Source organism: Notolepis coatsorum (assembly GCF_963971535.1).
Source record: "Notolepis coatsorum genome assembly, chromosome: 4".
In the NCBI taxonomy this organism is placed as follows: domain Eukaryota; kingdom Metazoa; phylum Chordata; class Actinopteri; order Aulopiformes; family Paralepididae; genus Notolepis; species Notolepis coatsorum.
The window spans coordinates 86,591,651-86,611,986 of record NC_140168.1 but is presented as its reverse complement, the minus strand read 5'-3'; the positions used below and the strand labels follow the sequence as shown (position 1 = coordinate 86,611,986).

General features: G+C 42.7%; 1 protein-coding gene across 4 annotated transcripts in view; it reads right to left on the bottom strand.

Moving 5' to 3' along the window:
- The window catches only part of tbc1d5 (TBC1 domain family, member 5), a 165,753-nt gene that overhangs the window by 106,032 nt on the left and 39,385 nt on the right, over positions 1-20,336 (bottom strand). For 3 of the 4 annotated variants that reach the window (XM_084313094.1, XM_084313096.1, XM_084313097.1), the window contains exon 2: positions 1,010-1,057. The exons of the other annotated variant lie outside the window; for it this stretch is intronic. The gene's annotated coding sequence lies outside the window, so the exon portion shown is untranslated. The remainder of the gene's footprint in view (positions 1-1,009; positions 1,058-20,336) is intronic. 4 annotated transcript variants of the gene reach the window in all.

The window sequence follows — 20,336 nt, the reverse complement described above, 5'->3', positions numbered from 1 at the left end:
GAGATCGGCGTCAAATAATTGGGATATTTTTTCTCCAGTCTCATCGGTGAACGGTAAGAGGACACTAACGTTATTTTCAGCCCGATTGTCCATTTCTTTGTTTGCAATCAGTCTGATCAATATATCAACCCATACTAAATAAAGCCGTTACTGACGATCAAGGAATTATAAACGACCCCCCCCCCCCTTTCCTTCACGCATGATGAAGTATAATGTATACCGATCATATACATTTGAATTTTTTAATATAGCGTGTATAGGAAAGAAACGCCAATCGATAATCTATCATATGCGTCAGGGCCTATAACTAGCGTTTTTGGAATTACAGCAGAAAAGCTTAAAAACATACTTATATTCTCGACGGTATTAACACAACAAGGAATGAACGAATATAACGTTCCCACATCCGGAACGATAGATAATCGATGTTGAATGGGCCATAGTAATGCAGATATAGCTATAATATTTAAAAAGTTATAGCCCTGCAAAGAAGGTAAACATCTCCATAGGCTTACAGCGGTGGCAGACTGGGTATAATGATGGGCAATTGGGCATACTGCATGGCAATCAATGTGTTAAGCCAGGATTCAGTGAAAATCTGAGTCTGCACCAGATATTAATCAAAACGTTTTTTTAAGAGTTGATCAAGTCAATTCTTTGTGCAGAGACTAGATGAGGTTCCCACATTTGTCCTTACGTTTCCTTAAAACGACATGCTAGAATTACAAATTGAAACCATGGGACACAGCTAGCTGCAAGATCAATAGTGCCCCTTGGCTTCAATGAGGGATGCTAATGTTTGATTTTAGGAAGACTGAAGGAGAAATGTGTAATCTTTGTCTCATGATGTGACATGTGTCTGTCTGGTGGAGAAGAATAACCAACTACAAGTGAAAATGTTCAAGTGTTCCTTTCAGTTTCAATGGCAATGACACAACGTCTCAAAAAGTGACAATACAAAAAGTGCCAAGTGTCTCAAACAGCTGTTCCATCTATTCTCTATACTTACTGTCACAGCCTGGCGATTCTTCACAACTCAGGAAAGATGAGGATGTATCTGGGAAGAGAAGAAAGATGAGGATTTATCTAGGAAGAGAAGAAGAAAGATGAGGATTTACCTAGGAAGATAAGAAAGGTGAGGATTTATCTAGGAAGAGAAGAAGAAAGACGAGGATTTATCTAGGATGAGAAGAAGAAAGATGAGTATGTATCTAGGAAGAGAAGAAGAAAGATGATGATTTACCTCGGAAGGAACAAACAGGGAAGTCGAGGAGAAAGACACAGCGCACCGAAAAGTACACTACTTCGGATATTTCTCAGAAAGACGGACAACTTGACAAATAGCAAGCAATTTGCGAACGATGCCGTGCCCCTATAAAGTACACAAGTAGTACGACAAACTTAGCGACGCACATAAACAGGCGACATGGTGTGGATACTACGTTTGCGGCTGCTGCAGCTAACCCGGCCAGCGGCAGCAAGACTGGTGAGCAACATATAGCAGCTTTTTTTCACGCTCCGCTGGCTAACAAGTCTACCCGTTCCAAGGCAATAACAAACGCTATCGGAAAAACCTGAAAGTAAGACATATGAGTTAAATCACTCAGTGAGGTGTTATGTCCGTGAGAGTGGTGTATAGTTTACAGCAGCCTATGAATGAATGAATGAATGAATGAATGAATGAATGAATGAATGAATGAATGAATGAATGAATGAATGAATGAATGAGAACTTTATTTAACAGATTGCAGAATGGGTACAATACAGTACAGCTCAATATACACACAATTGTTAAGGGGATGCAGACCAGAGAAAGACGTTTGTCTTGTCAGGGTCCCCCATTTTCAATTCATATATGACTGCCAATAATAGTTTAAATTAGGGATGTCCCGATCCGATCACGTGATCGGGGCCGATCACGTGATTTTCCGAAGATCGGGATCGGCACAAACATGACCATGTTCACGTCTTAAACTCATACTGAGGCCTTAGTTTTGGTTTTAAATTGCATATCATCATTAATTTATTTATTGTCACACAGAGCAGAAGAATTTTGCCAAAACAAACCAATAGTATCCAGCTGCAGAACGGCAGACCAGCCACACTCTCAGACCCACATTTTATTATTATTATTTTTTTTTTATCCCAATTTCTTACATTACATTCACCCTGAATGTTGACCAGGTGAAAAGTTAACTTCATTCAAGCGAGGCATTGCAATCCTTGACATAAATCATTTGATGTATAATTAAATCAAAGGAAATGCGTTTGGGTCTGAGAGTGTGGCTGGTCTGCCGTTCTGCAGCTGGATACTATTGGTTTGTTTTGGCAAAATTATTCTGCTCTGTGTGACAATAAATAAATGAATGATGATATGCAATTTAAAACCAAAACTAAGGCCTCAGTATGAGTTTAAGACGTGAACATGGTCATGTTTGTTAAAAAAAAAAAAAGTAACAAAAATAAAAATTTTAATATTTTTTTGATCGGATCGGGAAAGACCGGTATCGGTAGATACTAGGGATGCCCCGATCACGTTTTTTGCCACCGATACAAATCACCGATCGTCGTGAGCCATATCGGCCGATACCGATCCGATACCGATCGTTTTTGATTAAAAGAAATTTAAATGTATTTTATATAATTTTTTTTTTTTTTAATAAAATATATATATTATATAATTAGACTTGTACTTGTATTATCTGCGAGACATCGCCACCAGGCAACAAGCTCCACTGTCTGTGTGTACTCTAGTAGCCTCCAGCTACAGCCAGGATTCTCCGGAGCTGCAGCTGGACCTATACTCGAGTAGCCTCGAGCTACGGCCAGGATTCTCCGGCGCTGCACCTGGACCCTATTGGTATAACGTTACTTAACTGTGCTCAGCAAGCCCTCAGCTCGAATACGCATCGAATCAGTGTTATAATAAGACATTGATATCAGGAGCTATCTGTAGCTACTGCTAGCCGGATATATAACGTTAATACAACGCCTCAGTGAATTATTTAGTTCAATGGGACATTTCATTTTTAACAGTGAACTAACTTGCGCTAACGTGAGCTAACAGCTAACAGCTAACAGGTATCATACCTACCTACTAGACTTGCTGGAGCGTTTGTTGATGTCAGGAGCTATCGGTAGCTGGCCGGCTAGATACCGTTCGGTTAGAAAATGCCTCATCATGTATTAAACTAAAAGTGAATAGTTGACTGGGTCATTTTGTAACGGTAGCTAAGCTAACGTTAGCTCAGGGAGACGCCGACACGCTGTCCTCCCGTGTCCCGTGTCTCACTAGACTAGACCCCGTGTTTACATGCGTGCGGGAGGGGCTGGACTCGAGAGCAGACGCCGCACCACCGGTGTCTGAGACAGAACTCAGCGACAGCGTGAGATCGGGACGATCGGTGAAAATAAAACATTATCACCGATCGCATATTTATACTGATTATCGGCCGATAACGATCGGGGCATCCCTAGTAGATACTCAAAATCACATGATCGGGATCGGATCGGGAGCAAAAAAACGTGATCGGGACATGTCTTCCTTACAATTGTAAGCAGTTATGAAAGACCCGTTATGAAAACTGTCTGAAATGGAAACGCTTTACTCAACGCGTTTTAATTCTTTAAAATACAGCAACTCTACTAGACTAGATAACCAAGTTAACATTCTAAAGACAGAGATCAAAGCAATGTACAGACAAAAATCGGAATTGCAAATACGCAGCACTAGACAACAGCAGTACTTCCAAGGTTCTAAACCTAGTCACCTATTAGCCATGCGACTAAGAATTAATGCAAAATTTGCAGATATAACTGCCATTAGGAAACAACAAGCTCTAGTAACAGAACCCAAAATAATAAACGATACATTCAAAGAATTCTACTCCGATTTATATAACTCAGAAACGACCTTTGATCAAGACAAATTAGACACATATCTTAATCAAATTACTCTCCCTAAACTTACGGATGAAGACGCTAAACAGTTAGAAGTACCGATCACATTAGAAGAACTCAAGAAGGCCATATCCGGAATGAAAAACGGCAAAGCTCCGGGAATTGACGGTATCCCATCAGAAATGTACATTTCTTGCTGGGACATATTTGGACCCTTATTACTAAATATGATCTTATACTCAGTCAAAGAGGGAAGCTTCATTGAACACCAAAATACCGCACTCATTTCAGTTCTTCACAAAAAAGACAAAGACCCCACTGAGTGCGGTAGTTACCGTCCTTTAAGCCTCCTCGGAACCGATGTCAAACTGTACTCTAAGATATTAGCCATCAGATTGCAAAAGCATATGACGTCTTTAGTTCATCCGGACCAAACAGGCTTCATAAAAGGTCGCCTGATCAATGATAACATAAGGCGAATACTGCACGTACTAGATACAGACAAAGAGGACATCACACCTAAGGCGATACTATCCCTGGATGCTATGAAAGCATTTGACAGGTTGGAATGGTCGTTTCTATGGGCAGTATTGGAAAGGATGGGGTTAGGAAAAGGTTTCATTGATATGATTAAAGTACTATACAAGGACCCATCGGCCAGGATTACAACAGGCACATTCATCTCCGATATCTTTCCGGTATCACGCTCAGCCAGACAAGGTTGCCCTCTTAGTCCCGGACTATTCGATCTATCATTAGAACCTTTAGCACAATTTATAAGACAATCCCAACACATAGAACCAATAGTAATCAAGGGCACACATCATAAAATTAGTTTATATGCGGACGACGTAATATTGTTCATGCAAAACCCCAACAACACATTGCCGCTTATACTCAAGTTGATAGAGAACTTTGGTGATTTATCGGGATTTAAAATAAATTGGCCTAAGTCGGCTTTTCTTCCTCTTAACACCAGTGCAAAAAAAGAGACAACCCTCCCAGGTGCGATACCCATGGTCAAACATTTCAGATGCTTGGGTGTGGAAATATTTCCCACCATAAGACAAACGGTGAAGCACAATTACACAAAAATACAGAACAAAATCAAGGACGACCTGGACAGGTGGGCAAAACTTAAAAACTCAGTACAGGCAAGGGTATCAATAGTTAAGATGGATGTATTACCAAGAATCAATTTCTTCAGCTCAATGCTTCCGTTACCTCCTCCAGAGGGCTACTGGAAAAGATTACAAACCTCCACATACAAATTTATTTGGAATAACAAACCACCTCGCATAAAAAGATCCACCGCACAGAGAAATAAAGCAGACGGTGGCATGGCAGTCCCAGATTTTTTACAATATTTTAATGCCTTCACATTAAGACCATTGAAGAAGATATGGTTTGACCCCGAGGCTTTGGTATCTTGGAGAAAATTAGAAGAAAACATAGTAGCCCCACAGAGATTGAAAGACATAGCATACACTAAACTTTCAATCAAGCATTGTGAGCGAGAATTTGGCCCAATAATAACCCATGCAATCAGGACATGGCGGGAAACACAAAGGAAATTTCCTAACCCTCAAGTATGGCATAATCACACTCCCATATTCAATAACAATGCTCTCTTAATGGGAAAACGACCTATAAGATTCCCTATATGGGAAGAGAGAGGCATACACTCATTAGGGGATATTTTTAATAACAAGGGCCTCTGTAGTTATGTCGAAATATGCATAAAGTTTAACCTCACCGAGTCCACATGGCTTTTTTACATACAGTTACGACTTTGTATGAGATCTCACGGTGTTCCATTACACATACCAATTGAACACCACAGATACCACAAATTTTTCTATGAAAGAGATACATTGGGAGGTTTTGTATCAGGTTTTTATTATCAATTACTAACATCCTCGTATGAAACCCTTCAACTAGACAATGTCTGGAGGAGGGATATACCACACCTGGAAAATGACTTTGATTGGCAAGGAGCCTGGGCAAATGTCCGACTTACATCAAGGAACCCGGATCATCAACAAATCAATCTGAACTATATTCACAGGACATACTTGACTCCTATAAGGCTGTGCAAAATGGGGCTTATACAAGACTCCAAATGCTCCCAATGTACAAATGGGGACGAAGGAACATTTATGCACATGTATTGGGACTGCCCACCAGTTAAGGCATTCTGGAAAGATGTGTCCCAACAATTATCAATACTCGTATTTTGGAATATACCTGTACACCCCGCGGTATTGCTATTGAATGATGTTTTTGAGTTTGCAGTGAATCCACAACTAAAAAGATTGGTTTTATCGGGTATCACAGTAGCTAAAAAACTGATCGCATCACGTTGGTTTCAACCGGAAAAAATTTGCCGGAAAGTGTGGTTTCTTACATATCTCGATGTGATATATCAAGAAATATCTACAGCAAGAATTCTGGGGCTCAATGAATCCAAAATGTCAATGTGGTTAGAAGTGGTGGAGAGAATAAAAGCTAGCCTATAATGGTGGTGTCTGGTTAGGAGTGAGGGATAATGGAGGTACTATCCAAGAGGGGGTCCGGGAGGGGGGGGTTTGAGCTGGAGCATATGTGTGTAGGGTTTTAGAAAATAGGTATTAGGGGTATATTATATACTAACATTTATATAATTGTAACTTCGCTGGATATACACTGTATACGGTTAAAATGTTATTATTGACTATTTTTGTTTTATCCTGTTTCTGTACTTGCATATATTTTAACCACCTTTACTGAAAGTTTCATTATACATTGTGTGTTGAGTACTGACCTTTAATAAGTTTTGTTTTGCAATAAAAAAAAAAAAAAAAAAAAAAAAAAGAAAGACCCGTTTGTGAAAGGCTATTTTTTATTGTTCATATAGAAATCACACCACTGCTTTCTGCTCACTGCTGAGTTAGTCTACCTGCTGAAATAGTGTTAAGCACATCAGCCTGGCAGACAGTAGTATGGGCATTGCACTATGGTAATTGTATTTTTGCACATTGTTAACACTTTGCCGCCCAACCATGAGTTAACTCGGGTTTCGGTGCCATGGGTTGAGGACCAGAGCCACGAGTTAACTCGTGGCAAGTTGTTATTGTTTTATTCCATATTAATAAACGGATCAAGATCCCCGATCGACTCTGCAGATTTACCCGCCTTTGTGAAATCGGCGACATGCAATACCGGCCAGATCCTCTTAGGGGCGTCATCGCTCCACTGCAGTATCATTGTGGGCGAGTGTTTTTTTTTTTTACAGTCTATGGGCGTTTCATTTTAGCCTGATCCCAAGCGAACAGCATGCACCGTTGATCACGGTTCGAAGCGCAGATTTCAGCCTGGAATAATGGGATTTATGATCAGCCAATGGACATATCGATCTACCAGATGCCGATGAATAATGGGGAAATGCTGCCGGCGATCACATGGGCTGACGGTAGGACCCTCTTCACCCAAATTACAGCCGGATCAGACATTGTTGTAAAACGCAAGCAATCGATCAGTGAATGTGGCTACTTGCACGGACACTCTATTGCTAATCAATAATACTAATCGGCTTCCCCCGCCCCCATTTCATCCATAGATGCTCTGTAATAGTCCGGATGATAAGCAGTTTGTTTTATTTCATTCGAATATATACAACAGAAATGCCATTCGATATAACGTTAGTAGCCTTTAGCCCTATATCTAGCTTCCCAGAAAATATTTGAGACGAAAAGTGCGATAAACCTTATATTCACGACGCTATAAAATGACAACCAACCAATGGATTTTTTTTCTTTAACACTATGTGGACCGTCCACGAGTTAACTCGTGATTCGATTCCACCCGTTGAGGACCAGAGCCACGAGTTAACTCGTGGCGAGTTGTTATTGTTTTATTCCATATTTATAAGGCTATTAACGTCCACAATCGACATGCAGGACCTACCCACATATTTGATTTTCGAAACATACCGGCCAGATCCGCTTAGGGGCGCCATCGCTCCACTGCAGTGTCATTGAGGGCGATTGGAAAAAAAATTCTTTTCACCGTCTGTGGGCGTTTCATATGAGCCTCGGTTCCAAACGAAAATCCTCCATCTTTTATCCCGTTACCGAACGCATATTTCAGCCTGGAATAATGGGATTTATGATTAGCCAATGGACATATCGATCTACCAGATTCCGATGACTAATGACGAAATGCTGCCGGCGATCACATGGCCTGACGGTAGGATACTATTCCCCCAAATTACAGCTGGATTGGACATTGTTTTAAAACGTAACGTGATCGATCAGTGAAAATGGCTACTTGAACACACACTGTATTGCTAATCAATAATACTGATCGGCGTCCCCCGCCGCCCCCATTTCATCCATAGATGCTCTGTAATAGTCCGGATGCTACGCAGTTTGTTTTATTTAATTCGTATATATACAGCAGAAATGGCATTTGATATAACGCCGCCAACGTTTAGCCTATTATCTAGCTCCCCAGAAAAAAGACGAGACGAAAAGTGCGATAAACCTTATATTCACGACGCTATAAAATGACAACCAACCGATGGATTTTTATTTTCTTTAAGCCATTATGAAGGCACGGTTTATGCACTCAAGTGACAATGAGAATGGACAGATAGCAATACTATAAATTATATATATAGCTGTTAGAAAGTACATCGGTGTAAACAAACCTCTGTCCTCTGGCCTATAAATCGGCGCAAGACTGTGGTCGCCAAAGTGTTAAGCCATTATGAAGGCACGGTTTATGCACTCAAGTGACAATGAGAATGGACAGATAGCAATACTATAAAGTATAGATATAGCTTTCCAAAAGTACATCGGTTTGTTTACAAAGCGTTGTCCTCCAGCCACATATTAGACGGCGACGGCCGGTCCTCAATGTGTTAATACTGGGCAATGCATCCTTAAATTGTTCAACTGTGAGGTGTTATAAAAGAGTACTGTAAACTAGAGAAAAATTTGTAAGGTAAAAAAGAAACGGCATAATGGGATGCACAGTACTAATAGAGAGAACCAAATATGTAAATCCCTTTTTGTTCATTTATGATTTGCTGCATATATAAGTTATAAAACCAAATCATATGTCATACCATAGAATTGTATCATTATTTTGCATTGTGTTGAATCGCATCGTATCGCCCTGAATTGCATGATGTTGAATCAAATCGTATCAAACTGTATCTCAACAGGGGTGAATCGTATATCGCATTGCATCGCCCGGTGCTTCAAATGTATCGTTAATGTATCGTATCGTTGGCGAGTGGCGACTTATCGAGATGCGCACCGCATCGGCCTCAGTGATGGAGATGCACATCCCTAGTATAGTAGCATAGTACATAATAGTAAAAGACCGTAAGAATGTTTTTCCTCTTCAAAACTTAGCAATCATCAGTCTCTGAACAGAGTTCTAAAACTTGAGAGTTCAGAATAATCCAGCGTTGCAACAATCTAGGTTAACAAAATCCTGCTTCCATTCTTTATCCTGGCTTGAGATTATTCCACGGGTATATGAATACGGTTCGTTTAATACACAGGCCTACATAATGACACGCTTCCGCAGAGCATTATATTGCCCCGCCCCCCCCCCCCCCTCTTTATTAATTATGGAAATATCACAACAAAAGGAATCTCTTAAACCCATTAACCATAGTGAATGGAACACAGCTCGATAAATCAGCTGTGCTCGTGCCATCAAAAGAGAAATAATTTTATATGCATAATGTCTGCGGCTGTTTTCTTGGGCAACATCTGTTCATCTGAAAAGACAAATGCGTTCCTTAAGTCTCCTCGAACCCTTTTTTTAAAAACATTATTCCGCCAAACAATACCTCATCTGCATCTATAGGGAGTGTGAGGGAGGGAAGCCGTGAAGAACATGCAGCGCTATAGACGCCGTGAAATGGGTTGGCTTTCTCTTCTGTTTCAAATTAACAAGGCTTAAAGTTTTTAAGTTTCCGGGTGCAGCTGGGTAGCGCAGTGGACTAAGCACTCGCCTACCACCGCAGAGACTCTGGGATCGAATCCAGCAGTCAGCGGCACCTACGGTTTGGTCAGTCGTCCCTACTAACACAATTGGCAGTGTTGGCGGGTGGGAAGCCGGTGGGGTGTGTGTCCTGGTCGTTGTAAACCGCGACTCCTACTGGTTGGTCGGGCGCCTGTTCAGCAGGGAGGGGATCTGGGGGGAAATAGCATGACCCTCCGCACTTTGTTACGTTCCCCCAGTGAAACCCCTTGCGGTCAGGTGAAAAGAAGCGGCTGGCGACTCCACATGTATCGGAGGAGGCATGTGGTAGTTCTACACCCTCCCCAGGCCGACAGTGGGGCAATGCATGCAACGACCAGGAAGGGAATTGGCATAACCACTAAATTGGAATGGGTGAAAAATACAGAAAATCCCCCCAAAAAATTGAATAATAAAAAAAGAAAATTTAAAAGAAATCTCAAAGTCTCCCTCTATGACTACAGGGCAGGCGTGATGCGATCACAAGCGCCTCACAGTCGGTATGCACCTTTTTCACCGCCGATACCGATTCGAGTACCGAATACCGGATTGATTCGAATCTTTAAGAATTTTACATTCTAATGATGATGGCTAGTGAAAAGCTACGGAGTGGTAGAATTTTTAAGGGGGGAAACCTGACGGGGTTAAGTATCGTCTGAACAGGAAAATGTACAGACACTGTACCGAACAATATAGCCTCAGGCTGAGGCCAGTTAGTTTGTAGGGTTTTCATCAGAAATTATTGAGATAATAGGCAAGCTAATCCATTCTCTCCATTAGAGACATCTAATGTCTTTCGCTGTCAAAAACAAAGCAGAGAATCAAGTGGCGCCGCTGCCTATATTTGTGTGTGGGTGTGTGTGGTGTGTGTGTGTGTGTGTGTGTGTGTGTGTGTGTGTGTGTGTGTGTGTGTGTGTGTGTGTGTGTTGAATGATGCAATTTGCCTAGGATATTGGATAGGTTCAAACATGGGCCATGATGCACTGATCTATGTGTGATCTCTTGTAATAGATCACAAGGCTTGAAATTAAACGGTGACCCATGTCCAAGGGCCGTAAAAGAAAAACGTGACTTTGTCATTTAGGAGCATTCAGGGACGATAATCACTGACGCTTGTATACATAACATGATAATAATATAATAGACTTTATAGCATGTTTCATACAAAAATTGCAGCTCAAAGTTATTCACAACAGAAAAAGAAAGGCATAAAATGAGCACATAAAGTGCAAACATAAAATCACAGTTTTTCACATTAGGATGATCTAACATCCCAATAGGCCACCTTGTTTATGGTTTGATTCAGTTTTAAAAAGACAATAATAAAAAGAGTAAGATAGAATAGACCGAGTCAATAGTGCAGTGCAATAAAATAGTAGAATAGAATAGACATAAAATGAGCACATAAAGTGCAGACATATAAAATCAGTTTTTTTACAGTGCAATACCATTATGCCTGTTCAAAGTTTGCAGCAGTAGAGCAACAGCACCCGCTGCTGTCAGAGCTGAGAGACAGTAGAGACAGTAGAGACAGTAGAGACAGTAGAGTAACGTTAATGACCTGCTGTCAGAGCTGAGAGACAGTAGAGACAGTAGAGTAACGTTAATGACCTGCTGTCAGAGCTGAGACAGTAGACAGTAGAGTAACGTTAATGACCTGCTGTCAGAGCTGAGACAGTAGAGACACAGTAGAGCAGGGGTGGCCAACCCGCGGCTCGCGAGCCGCATGTGGCTCTTTGCCCGTCAATGTGTGGCTCTTCCATCCATAAAAAATTTATTATTATAATTATAATAAAACAAATTTAAAAGAAATATATATATATATTTTCTGTATGTCAATCATTCCATAAGGACATAGAATAAACATTTACAGATTTTTTTTTAAATGGTCCATTTGCATGTTCTTGGTATCTGAATCTAGGGACATCTATGGATCTCAGGGAATGTATTCCCAGTGTCAGAAATAGTGTGTCTGTTACTAAGCTTGAGTAAATTGTAATGAGCCAAAGGAGAATATCAATTATATTTAAAAAATATTTTGTATCTTTGACTGTGAATAACACCATGCTAAAATGTACCAGACCTGAAAAATCTAAGCAAATGAATAAAGGGAAGATGATTAAACAGGTTTTGTAGATACAGTACTGAATTCTGCCATCTTTTTTATAATGTAAATTTCTCCACCATTTTTCATCATATTGAAACACCGTTTTTTGCTAGACGTTCACAGAAAGGTAGAGAAACGCACTGCGTTCTGTTTTATGGCAATAACGTTCAGGGTTGTGGGAGATAATTAGAGTTGTTCCGATACCGATATCAGTATCGGAAATGCCGCCGATACTGCCTAAAATGCTGGTATCGGCGAGTACGCCGAAAGTCTAGCCTCCGATACCATATGTCGTAATTAATCAACAACACTGCGGTCTGCTGAGTGAGCATTATAAAACAAACATGTTTTTAATCGACCGTGAATTAAAGTGTCAATGCTGTGTCATTTTAACAGCAGATACTTTTTTAAATGCCATCGTCCCGAGAGAGGGGTGTTGACGGGGAGCTCTATGTTCGCTTGCTGGTGTTATTTAGCATTAGCTGAAGCGCTAACCGAAAGCTAGTTTTAGCTTTAACGTTACCTTGGCTAAAGTTGGGGCTATTCATAATCCAGCAATAATGGCTGCAGACCTGCAAGCAAAGTACAGCAAGTTGGCACAGGAGTATTCCAAGGTAAATCACTTTTTCATCAGTAACGTTACATTGTTTATTTCCATCGAACGTTAGCTAACGCTAACCTAGCTCACGCTAATGTGGCTAACTGATCGACCTCTCGCACACAATTAATGACATGTTGCGGACAGCCATATCGGTGACAATGTTTAGCTTTTAGTGCCAAATGATAAGAGTCTGAGGCGGAGTCTCAAAAGAGAATGTTGAATATTTATTGTGCATTAAAAATCACAAAAGAGCCTCTACTAGCTAACTGAAGTTACCGGAGCCTTCTGGAGTGCAACAACGTATAACGTCCGTGCGGAATCAATGTCCCAACAACCATTCCGTGGGTGAACTCATTGAGATAGTTGTCAATTAATGATACTAATACTAATCTATACAATCACCTGTTGTTGAATAAATACCATTACTTTATAGTTATTACTAAAAAACAGTATATATAAAACAGTAGCTGTATTAAAAAAAATAAAAAAAAAGTATAATTTTATATATATATATTTTTTTATGTATGCACTGGTATCGGATCAGTATCGGTATCGGCCGATACCCAAAGCTTAGGTATCGGAATCGGATCGGGAAGGAAAAAATTGTATCGGAACATCTCTAGAGATAATCCCCAAAAATAAGACCTAAAAAAGTAAATCCAGAAGTCAGATGATTTGCAGGGGCTGTCGTGAGCTGGGTATGGTAGTTTTTCGAAATTCTAAAGCCCTGAGTCTCTTCCTTCAAAAGACTACTCACTTTTGGCTGCTCCACTTCCTCCTGTCAATATGTGCCTGTTTCCGAATCAATGCCCTGAGATTTCTATAATCTTATATTTCACTAATAACACTTTTACTGTATATTTCGGGCATACATTTACATTTACATTTAGCTGACGCTTTTATCCAAAGCGACTTACAAGTTCTGTACGACAAGTCATCAGGAAGGGCACAACTGAGTAACAATGTTCATCAAAGTGTTGAGTGCTACAGGGCATAAGAGGTTCCCTGTGAGGCCCAAATTAAAAAGACATTAGCAACTTCAGAGGGTGGGACATATAAACACATTTACTATCCAATAGCATTGTGAGGCTGAACAACAGTACCAATTGACTATACATGTGCTTAAAATTTTTTTTTTATAAACATTTACACTTTTTTTTTTTTTTTAAATGGCTAAACATGATTTTTTAATTTTGCAACTGTGGGTCTCACAGGGTACTTTTAACCCTGTGAGGCCCAAATAAAAAAGACATTAGCAACTTCAGAGGCCAGAGGGTGAGACCTATAAACACATGAAGGGTGCCGTGACTGAAAAAAAAGGTTGAGAAATGCTGGTATATGGTGTGCAGGGAGCAAAATTTACTTTTTGACTCACCGGCCAGTGGCGGGTAGATGGGAAGAATCTACCCACCAAGCATATCTTACCTGCCAACTTTTTTTTAATAAAATATATATATTATATAATCATACTTGTGATTGTGTTATCTGCGAGACATCGCCACCTCGCTCCACTGTCTGTGTGTATACTCGAGTGGCCTCCAGCTCCAGCAAGGATTCTCCGGCGCTGCAGCTGGACCCTAAACGCTACATTCAGCATGCAAAAGGATTCTCCTGAGCTACAGCTGGCCCCTATTCAGCAGCGATGTAAGCCAGGGACTCGAATACGCATGTTGTTGTAGGACATTGATGCCAGGAGCTTTCTGTAGCTACTGCTGGATGGCGTTGGGACAACGCCACAGTGAACTATTTAGTTTACTGCGACATTTCGTAGTGACTAGTGAGCTACCTAGCCAACGGAGGTATTATGCACTGGACTATTGCTGGAGCATTTGTTGATGTCGGGAGCTATCCGTAGCTAGCCGGCTTGATAACGTTACACAATGCCTCATGTATTAAACTAAGTGAATAGTTGACTGGGTCATTTTGTAACGGTAGCTAACGTTATCGCCACCACGCAAGTCAAAATGCTCGCTATCTGCAAACAGCTCCACTGTCTGTGTGTATACTCGAGTAGCCTCCAGCTCCAGCAAGGATTCTCCGGCACTGCAGCTGGACCCTACTGGAGCCAACGTGTACTAGGTAGCTACCTATCCAACGGAGGTATTATGCACTACTAGACTTGCTGGAGAATTTGTTGATATCGGGAGCTATCAGTAGCTAGCCGGCTAGATAACGGACAATGCCTCAGTATTAAACTAAAAGTGAATAGTTGACTGGGTCATTTTGTAACGGTAGCTAACGTTAGAGCAGTCAGCAGACTGCCCGGCCCGACTCTAGCCTCTCTGTTTACATGGGGTTGGGAGGGGCTGGAGGAGGGAGGAGCAGCGCGTTGCATGTCTGTGTGCTTGAGACAGCGAGTGAGAACTCCGCTAAGAATTGGATCATGTTATTCGATCGGTTTTCACATGACTATTTCGTTGGCCGCCACATGGCGGACAGACCTCTCAGTCCCACCCGCCAAACGTAAAATCTGCCCGCAAATGGCGCTTGGCGGGCTTTAATTTCGCTCCCTGATGGTGTGGCTCTTTGTGGTACCACAGTCATTTTTGTGGCTCTTAAACTCTGACTGGTTGGCCACCCCTGCAGTAGAGTAACGTTAATGAGCTGCTGTCAGAGGCTAGAGCTGAGAGACAGTAGAGTAACGTTAATGACCTGCTGTCAGAGCTGAGACAGTAGAGACAGTAGAGTAACGTTAATGACCTGCTGTCAGAGCTTGAGTTTGTCACGTATAAAGTACGTTGCACATCTTTCTTCATAAGGCCCAATTCATTGCCTAATCTGCATTAGTCAGCTTTTTCTCAATTACGTTCCAACATAAGTAGGGATGTCCGATATTATCGGCCTACCGATATTATCGGCCGATATCAGCATTAAAATGTGATATCGTAAAACATCTGTATCGGTTTTAAAAAATTTAATTAAAAATGTTAATATTTTTTTTTAAACATTTCTAGAACCTTTATTTACCCAGGCAAGCAAGTAAGAACAAATTCTGATTTAATTTATTGTCAAAAGTATGCATAATGTTGTGTTAATTCCACAACAAGAGATATGTAATGTTAATTACCTGAAATTATTCCGTTTTTTGGGGGGGAAACCCTGCATATATCGGTATCGGTTGATATCGGTATCGGAAATTAAGAGTTGGACACAGGGGAGGAAACTAACTTTTTGGCTTACCAGCCAACTGGCGAGTATCTGATTTTTTTTACCAGCCAAACAGATTTTTTACCAGACAAAAAAAATCGCTAATTGTGATAATTACTTCTTTGTATGTCAAGCCGCGTCAATGTTGTGTATGTATCTGGGTAGGCACACTGTGCCTTTAAGACAGCACGGTGGTCTTACGACAGTGCTGTGAAGTACCGTCAAGTGTTGTGGTAACGTCAGTTGGGTTGGTGTGCTGTTGTGCACAGTGCACTGGTTGAGCTAGCCCCTTTCGTGACTGCGATGTGCAAGCCAGGGGCTTTTGAGCATGAAATAAAATGTCTAACCTTACGTCGTAGTCCGGTGCTTTTTGGAAACATTATAGTCATAACAGATACACCTAGCTGGCTGCTTTGAGCACACAGGGCTAACGTTAGCTAGCAAGCAGCTATAGCTAAAACGCTAACTAGAAGATAACCACTGTATACAGTTCCAGTAGACTAACATTACACCTCTGTGATTTAAATGTGTCCTTAGTAACTTATACTCGAGGGTTGTACTAGGGTTGGATGCAGTTCCCCGTTGGTCAGTCTGTCTGTTTTCCATCTTCTGCTGTGTTTAACGTTATCTGTTTGCGAGTGCTCCTGATGGCTAGCCTAGTACCGCGGGACTTTTATTATTATATGTCCGCGGGTTGGCCAGTACTGCGCAAACGTTTATTAAACATTATATGTCCGCGGGTGGTCTTGTGCAGTGCTCTCGTGGCACTGTCAACTAAAGCGAACACTCAGAAGACACGCACCGTTTGCCAGTGCAGTGATTGCAGAATGTTTTATTTTTTTGTATACTCGCCAGCAGGGGAGGAAACTAACTTTTTGGCTTACCAGCCAACTGGCGAGTATCTGATTTTTTTTACCAGCCAAACGTAAAAAATACCAGCATTTGGCGGGTAAAGTGGCCTAATTTCCTCCCCTGGTTGGACAATATCGGTATAGGTAAAAAAGCCAATATCGAGCATCCCTAAACATAAGTGATATCTTCTTCTAAGATAGTTTGTAAGGCTGACTGGATTACCAACAAATAAACGAAGCAATCGAATAGTGATTTTGGCTTTGATTATGAATGGCAGAGACTGAAGCTTTGAATAAAGTGTATTGGGGTCAGCCCTAATAAGTTTCCCACAGTCTAGGAAACACGCCCTCAGATAAAAGCTCTCAGATCCTCCCTTGCGGGGGAAAGAAAAGGTCATACCAGCTGTAACTGAGGGGTACAATTCCCTGACTGTATTACTAGATATGATACTTACTACCACTACCTTTGTACTTAATATTCGGCCACCCAGTACACGGCATAAATATATTATGATGAACACTGTCACGTAGATGAAACGGATCCAACACAAATGTACGAATTAGAAATAGGTCTTTATTTCTACACAGCGATGGTGTGTAGAGCAAGCACTTAATCAAATCAATCACATTTATGAATGGAAATTAGTATGCACTTTTATGGCAAGAGTATTCGTCGGTATATCAATAGAGAATGTCCAATCTCTGAAGGCGCAGGTGGTACATATACGACCTGGAATAGTTTAAGGAATAACAGCAATGATACTTTAATGATTATATACTGGACACACTAGGGGGGGTTAATCCGGTCGCTTGTAAGCCGACAGGAGTAGGAAGGGGGGGGGGGGTAGAATCCGGCTGCCTCATCCGGCCAAGGGTATCCCAGGTGAACCCACTGTAGTGCCGTTCAATGCGCCGGCGATCCTTGGACCACAGATGAAAGCAGATGGACTCTTTGTGGGCCGGCGTCATCCGGTCCACGGAGGAGAGACGTGAAGCGACCTCGTCTTGCAGAGCGTCTCCTCACCTTGCGTCCTCTCCAGGGGGGGGAGGGTTCCAACACACGGCAGTGTCGGGGGTCTTTATCCATGGAATAATCAATGTATACAAAGCATAATCCGTGCCTGGGAAGGCGGGCTGTCGTCGGTAGAATAATCCGGTATACAGGTCCACTCGCTCGTCGGCTCTGGGGCTCCTCGGGTGCAGCTTCACGTGGGGTCAACCACCCTGGATAAGCAGCCAGTTCTCTGCCCGAAACGATGGGGTACTGACTACGGTAGTATTCTCACCGTACGAAGCACTATATATTAACAGACTATTATTAGCTTAATAGACTACGTCCAACTCGACGATATAGTGCCAAATATGACTATTCAAATATTAATATACACGATGTCTCAATACCGATGGTAGGCGAACTTGGCCTTACTCCCACACGTGGCGTCGCGGGGAGGCTTTACGTCTGTGACTCTATTGGAGGGTAAGAAACTGGACTGAAAAGGGAAGTCCTACTTTAGTAGCGCAGTATATATACGCACTATGAACAAATAGTCCCATTAGTGGTGCGGTAGCCAGATTCCTACGCGGAACTAGGACTTGTTCGTACATGTGGAGCGGTACGTTTGAACTGGGTCTGAGGGGTATGGCAGCCTGGCACCAAGGTCTCGACCAATAGTAGAATGGAGACTATTATGGGATGTTCAGTAGGCTAGAATGGATATTCAATGCATATTGTACAAGGAATATACAAGGGATATCAGGGAATATTAGAGAATATACAAATACAATTAAATATATATATATAAATAAATATATATATTCGGTTTAATCTGGCCCTTCACAACAGCCACCCCCTGATTGGTCCCAGACCTAATCAGTTAAACAGAGACAGATTAATCGCGTTGTCTATTTACACATAAGGGTTTGCTGTAGGGGTCAGTCAACTTCACAAAGTCATAGGGTTATAGGGTCATGGTCATCATCGATTGTGTCTGGGAGTCGGGGCAGTTCTATGAGCCTCGCCACGGGACGGGTGTAAGTGCGACCCTGGACGAGCACTTCAGCTGCTCGGACCTTGCCGTCGGCACCGGTGATCACTTTGCTTACGCGGCCGGCCGGCCACATAGCTCTGGGCAGTGATTGATCAATAATCATGACGACTGTTCCTTCTGTCAAATTGTCTCTCTGGGCTCGCTGCAGTAGAAGCAATTCTGCTTCCTTGTAGTTAGCTGCTGACATATCAGCGGGGGACTTGCACTCCGGGTGGTACCGCAGGAATGTTCTTTGTTGTGCACTCTCTATGGACGTGCAATCGTCTATGTTAGGGTCGGTGGAGGCTACGGTGCTCAATCCACAGAACACAGACTTCTTATTTTCCACCTCCTCTGGACTTGCTTCCCTCGGGATAGGCATGGGCCACTGTCCTTCCGGGAGTCTTAGGAATGCGGGGCCGTCACTGTAGACATTGCGACGGGTGAGGTCATCCAGGGGGATCCCCCGGGTGATGACGTCAGCTGGGTTCTGTTTTGTATCAACGTAGCGCCACTCTGTTTCTCCGGTTAACTCTTCGGTTAAGTCTTGAATCTCGGTGACTCTGACTCCCACGAAGACTTTGTACTTGCATGAGTCCGATTTGATCCAGGCGAGTACCGTCGTGGAATCTGACCACAGGATTGTTCTAGACACCGGTATGGTGAGCTCACGTTGGATGAGCGTGGCTAGGTGCGCTCCGGCTAGGGCTGCGCAGAGCTCTAGACGTGGGATAGATTGTTGCTTGCGTGGGGCTATTCTCGAGCGGGCGAGGACAAATGCTGTGTAGATCTCTCCCCCCTTCTCTTGGGCCCGCAAGTAGGCTACTGATCCGTATGCGACCTCTGAGGCGTCACTGAAGACGTGTAAGTCCATTTTACATGTCTCTGGCCTCACCGTGGGTGGGAAGTAGCTTCGGCGCATATTAACGCCTGGGAGTGAGTGGAGCTCCATCTCCCACTCTCTCCAGGTGGATGCAAAGTGTGCGGGAATGGGGTCGTCCCAGCCCTGGTCCTTGTCCCACAATGCTCGTACAATCATTTTTGCCCTGGTGGTGTACGGTAGAATACATCCTAGCGGGTCATATTGTCGGGCGAGTGTTGTGTACACACTCCGTCTGGTGGTCGGCGCCGCCGCCGGCCTTCCCTGCTCCGTAGTCAGGGGCTTGTGTCTGTAGTGAAGCGAATCTGTTTTGAATCGCCACACCAATCCCAGGGTCATCTCCTGGGCTTCTCCCGGGATTGTAGCCATCCAGGTCTCGCTGCTGGCTGCCTTGTCCTCGGAGGAGAGGCTGCGCAGTACTTGCGGATCGCTGCTGGCCCACTGCCTGAGATCAAAGCCGCCTTTGATCAATGAGGCGCGGAGTTTAATCAGGAGAGCCTCGGCTTCTTCTTGGGTTGAAAGGCTTTGTAGACAGTTGTCTACGTAGAAGCTGTTCTTTACGCTGTGTCGGACCTCTTCGTCCGCTGCTGGGTCCTCTGCTACATGTTTCTGTAGTGCAAATGTAGCACAGCAGGGGCTGCACGTCGTTCCGAAGGGGAGGACGTCCCATTGGTAGATGGCTGGGTGCTCATCTCCTGGCTTCTCTCTCCATAGGAACCGTAACAGGGGCTTGTCCGCCTCTACTAGTCTCACCTGCAGGAACATTCCTTTAATGTCCCCGCTGATGGCCACCTTTTCCTGG